General features: G+C 44.4%; 1 pseudogene; it reads right to left on the reverse strand.

The window, feature by feature from the left end:
* LOC116552609 overlaps window positions 1-3,416 on the reverse strand; it is a 7,201-nt pseudogene extending 3,785 nt beyond the window's left edge.
* Between the last annotated feature and the right edge of the window lie 1,797 nt (window positions 3,417-5,213).

Consider the following 5,213-nt stretch of genomic DNA (forward strand, 5'->3'; position numbering starts at 1 on the left):
TTGGCTCATGGCAACCTCTGACTGCCAGGTTCAAGTGATTCTCCTGCCTTGGCCTCCTGAGTAGCTAGGATTACAGGCATATGCCACCACACCCAGCTAATTTTTGTAGTTTTTAGTAGAGATGGGGGTTTCACCATGTTGGCCAGGCTGGTCTCGAACTCCTAACCTCCAGTGATCTGCCCACCTCAGCCTCCCAAAGTGCTGGGATTACAGGTGTGAGCCACTGCACCCAGCCTGCCAACATGTTTTAGATGCTTAACTAAATGCTAAGCATGGTATGTGTGTTTCATTATTTAATATTTATGTAATCTTCACAATTTCATTATTATTCCATTTTACAGATGAGGGAGCCATGGTTTAAAGCACAGATCCCCAATACCTGGGCCACAGACCTGCACCAGTTCATGGCCTGTTTGGATCAGAGCCACACAGCAGGAGGTGAGTGACAGGCAAGGGAGCTCCGCCTCCTGGCAGATGGGCAGCACCATTAGATTCTCACAGGAGCACAAACCCTACTGTGAACTGTGCATGCCAGGGATCTAGGTTGCATACTCCTTATGAGAATCTAATGCCTGATGATCTGAGGTGGAACAGTTTCATCCCAAAACCACCCCCTGCAATCCACTTCATGGAAGAATTGTCTTCCACAAAATCTGTCCCTGGTGCCAAAAAGGTTGGGGACCACTGGTTTAAAGGACTTAGGCACATTGCTATTAAAAAGGATTTGCATTTTTTACCATATGTACATTTGTACTTTTATTTTATACATAAGGGAAAAAATAAGAGAAGACCACTTTGATCAGTTGCATGGAAGGCTGGGCATATCCAGCATAGACCTCTGCCCTTCAGAGTAGCCTCACCATTAGTGGCAGCATCAAGTGACTCAGTGGCCTGTGCTTGTCAACAGATGTGGAGCTTTTCAGAAGCTTAACTGGGGATGAATAGAAGATCTGTAAGCTTTGATGTTCTGGTTCCTTCTAGTCAATTCCTGTCAAAATCAATTCAGAAATTCTAACTTGTAGAATTTAACATTTTACTCTTGTAAATCATAGAAGATGTATCATATCAGTTCAGGATTTTAAAGTACTTTTTTGATGCTTTTACATGTATTTTTGTAGTTTCTTTGTAGAGAGATAATAAAAATCAAAATAATTATTTAATGAAAATGGAGCTACTCCTATTAAAAAAAAAAAAAAAAAAGGATAAGTGAAATAAGCCCGGAAAGACAATCTTTACATGTTCTCACTTATTTGTAAGAATGAATGCAGAAGCCAGGGAGAGCACATTTGGTGCCAGCAGGAGCCAAACTCTGTGCAGCCCCGCAGTAGCATCTAGGGAGATGCCCATGACCCCCGAAGCCCCAGAAAGAGTTACAGTTGGCGCCCTTTTCGCTTTGCCATCCACGGACAGCTTAAGTATTAACAGCTCAGTGGAGGGTCAGTGTGACAGCCTTCTGCACCTGCACCTGAATTCTTGTCCAGCATCCAGGAGGAATGATGTCACACGATAAAATTGGATGTGGTAAATTCAGGGGATTTTATTGCCAATGAAAGTGGCTCTCCAGACTGTAATCCCAGCACTTTGGGAGGTCAAGGCAGGCGAATCATTTGAGGTCAGGGGTTTGAGACTAGCCTGGCCAACATGGTGAAACCCCATCTCTACTAAAAATTCAAAAAAATTAGCCAGGCATGGTGGCAGGCACCTGTAATCCCAGCTACTAGGAGGGTGAGGCAGGAGAAGCCCTTGAACCCAGGAGGCGGAGGTTGTGGTGAGCTGAGATCGTGCCACTGCACTCCAGCCTGGGCAACTGAGCAAGACACCATCTCAAAAGATAAATAAATAAATTTAAAAAATAAAATGGCTCTCCATGGGAAGGGGAGATGAAATGGGTACAGAATGGGAACATAACCTTCCCCTGGAGTCCAGCTGCCCCACCACTGAACCCCTCTCTGACGCAACGCTGTCAAGCATCCCTCTGAAGTCAAGCTGCTTCTCTCTAACATCCAGCCATAGTCTCCAACATCCTGCTGCTTCTCCTCTTCTCTTTCCTCCTCTTCTCTGCTGGCAGAGCCTGGGGTTTTTATGGGCACAGGATAGGGAGCAGGGTGGGTCATGAGTAGTTTTGGAAAAGGCAACTTTTTTTGAACAGGAAAACAGGAATGTATGTGTGCCACAGTTCCAGGCTTGAGGGTGGGGCCCTCACCAGGGACCTGCCCTCTTCTGCCTAGAATTTCCCTGCCTCCTATCCCTATCAGGGATAATTAATAGGTACAAAAAAATAGTTAAAGAATGAATAAGATCTAGTATTTGATAGCACAACAGGATGATTTATAGTCAATAATAATTTAACTGTACATTTTAAAATTATTAAAGAAGGCTGGGCACGGTGGCTCACACCTGTTATCCCAGCATTTTGGGAAGCCAAGGCAGGAGGATTGCTTAAACCCAGGAGTTCAAGACCAGCCTGGGCAACATGGTGAAACCTCATCTATACAAAAAATACAAAAATTAGCCAGACATGGTGATAGGTGCCTGTGGTCCTAGTTACTCTGGAGGCTGAGGCAGGAGGATTGCTTGAGCAAGGCCAAGGCTGCAGTGAGCCGTGATCATGTTGCTGCTCTCCAGCCTGGGTGACAGAGAAAGATCCTGTCTCAAAAAAATAAAATAAAATAACTAAGAGTGTAATTGGGTTGTTTGTAACACAAAGGATAAATGTTTGAGGTGATGGATACCCCATTTACCCTGATGTGATTATTATACATTATATGCCTGTATCAAAATATCTCATGTACCTGATAAATATATATACCTACTATGTACCCACAAAACTTAAAAATCAAACAAGATACACTAAAACTATACATGCTAGGATACAAAGTGTCCATAATAAATTTTTTAACAATTATCACCCATTATCAGAAAAATAAAATATACCTGTATAATGTAGTTTAATAAAAACATAAAGCTACTTGCCCAAGGCCATCTAGCCAGCTAGCTGTATAGCCAGGACTTGAACCCTAGGCCTGTGATGACTCCAAGTTCATCCTTTGCCCCATGAGAACCAACAGAGGTGACGAGACTTTGGAGGACATAAGAGGTAAACTCTCATTCATGTCAGGTCTTCTTTTTGCAATATCCTTGGAAGGTGGCCAGCCAGCATCTGCTTGAATACTTTCAACAACAGGGAGCTCATTACCTTCCTGGCAGCATGCTCCACTGTTGGCAGCTGGTTATTAGAATGAGGAGAAATCTGTGCATCCCAATATCTGATCTTGAGTTCCAGATCCTCACAGAGGAGGTGACCCCCTTCAACCAGACCAAAACTGGGCTGGCTTACACTGGTCCCTAAGGAGAGACTTCAGGGGCGGGTCCAGCAGGTTCCAAACTGCTTCATGGAAAAGGGAACTTGAATCCATCCTATACCTCACTCCTCCCTCCCACCTCTACTGACTAGCACTTCCAGCAGACTTGCCCAGGTGGGGCCTCAGCTGCAGAAATGCCTGAATTTCCATTCATGGTAGGATCTCCCACCCTTGAAAAAATAATTATCTGCCTGCTGAGCTGATAGGTTCCCATCTGGTGAGGGCTGAATGCTGTATCTTTAGAAAAGACACCAGAAAAGGCAAGCTCCTGAACTGGCTTTGATAGATTCTCCCAGCTACTCTAAGGAAAAGAAAAAATGACTGATGTGAGTGTGAGGGAGAGGGTGGGGAGAAGGCCTAGAAAGGAAAAGAAAATGAATATGGGATGCTAATGAATTCCTGTGATCTCACTGTCTCCTATTCCAGCACATGCTCCTCTGCAGAAAGTCATGGGTCTGCCTTGCCAGCTGCAGCCTGAAACCGTGCCCACGTAGACAGAACCCCGAGTCCCAGGACAGCCTGGGAAGTGCTGGCTGCCTGCTAATGAATGAATGTCCAGGATGGGAAACAAGAGGCTGGATCTGCAAATGGCATTGTATTTCAGAGGTCTGCTTTCCTGATCTGCCCTTCCCCACCTCTGCAGCTCCCTCACAGTTACAGCAGAGCTGTGAACCCAGGAACAAACCCCACCATTGCCCCTGTCATCTCTCATTTCTACTTCCACACTGAAAAATAATAAAAGAGGCCAGGCATGGTGACTCAAAACACCTATAATACCAGCACCAGGAGGCCAAGATGAGAGGATTGCTTGAGGCCAGGAGTTCAAGACCAGCCTGAGCAACACAGAGACCCCCATCTCTACAAAAACTAAAAATTGGCTGGACATGGTGGCATGCATTTGAAGTCCCAGCTACTTGAGGGGCTAAGGCAGGAGGATCACTTGAGCCCAGAAGGGTGAGGTTGTAATGATCCATGGTTGTACGAGGGTGAGCCTTGATTGTGCCTTTTTTAAGAGACCCTGTCTCTTAAAAATGAAAAACATAAAAATAATAAAATAAATGCCCTCCAGGAGTTTCAGTAAAGGGTCTGACACATATAACTTATATTTGGTCAAGACCTCAGGCCAGGCTTCTGCCAGTTACCATGATTGCAGGCTGATCCCAAAGTTGGTGTCTTAGTCTTTTTTATGCTGCTACAACAGAATACCACATGCTGGGCAATTTATTTAAGATAGATATACTTGGCTCTCAGTTCTGGAGGCTGGGAAGTCCAAGAGCATGGCACCAGCATGCTTTGTGCAGCATCATCCCATGGTGAAAGGCGGAAAGGAGGTGCACAAGAAGGAGCAACCAAGAGAGGACAAAATTCATTTTTACGACAACCCACCCTCTCCATAACAAACCCACTTCTACAATAACAACATTAACCTATTCATAAGGGTGGAGTCCTTATGACCTAATCGCCTCTTAGTAATCCTACCTCTTAGAACAATCACAATGCCAACTAAATTTCAGCATGAGTTTTGGAGGGGAGATTGAAACCACAGCTGGCATAGTTGATTTAGCTAGCACGGTTAGGCCCAAGTAAGCTATCATAGCATTATCGATTGCCAATTATGTTCCAGGCTATGCCCTAAGTGCTTTGTATACTTGCAAAAATTTGTGAGCCAAGGATTATTCTTATGAGCGTTTTCCAAATGTGGAAACAGGGTTCAGAAGACTTAAATAGGAAGATCGCTCAGACAAAACATAACAGGAATTTGAACCCAGAGGGAATGTGAACCCAGGTCTGTTCTGCTCTAAAATCTGTGCTCTGAAAAACAAAACAAAATTTCTGTTATGGAAAATTTCT

This window comes from Sapajus apella, unplaced genomic scaffold, assembly GCF_009761245.1.
Source record: "Sapajus apella isolate SASKATOON/1434 unplaced genomic scaffold, GSC_monkey_1.0 scaffold12, whole genome shotgun sequence".
Lineage (NCBI taxonomy): Eukaryota > Metazoa > Chordata > Mammalia > Primates > Cebidae > Sapajus > Sapajus apella.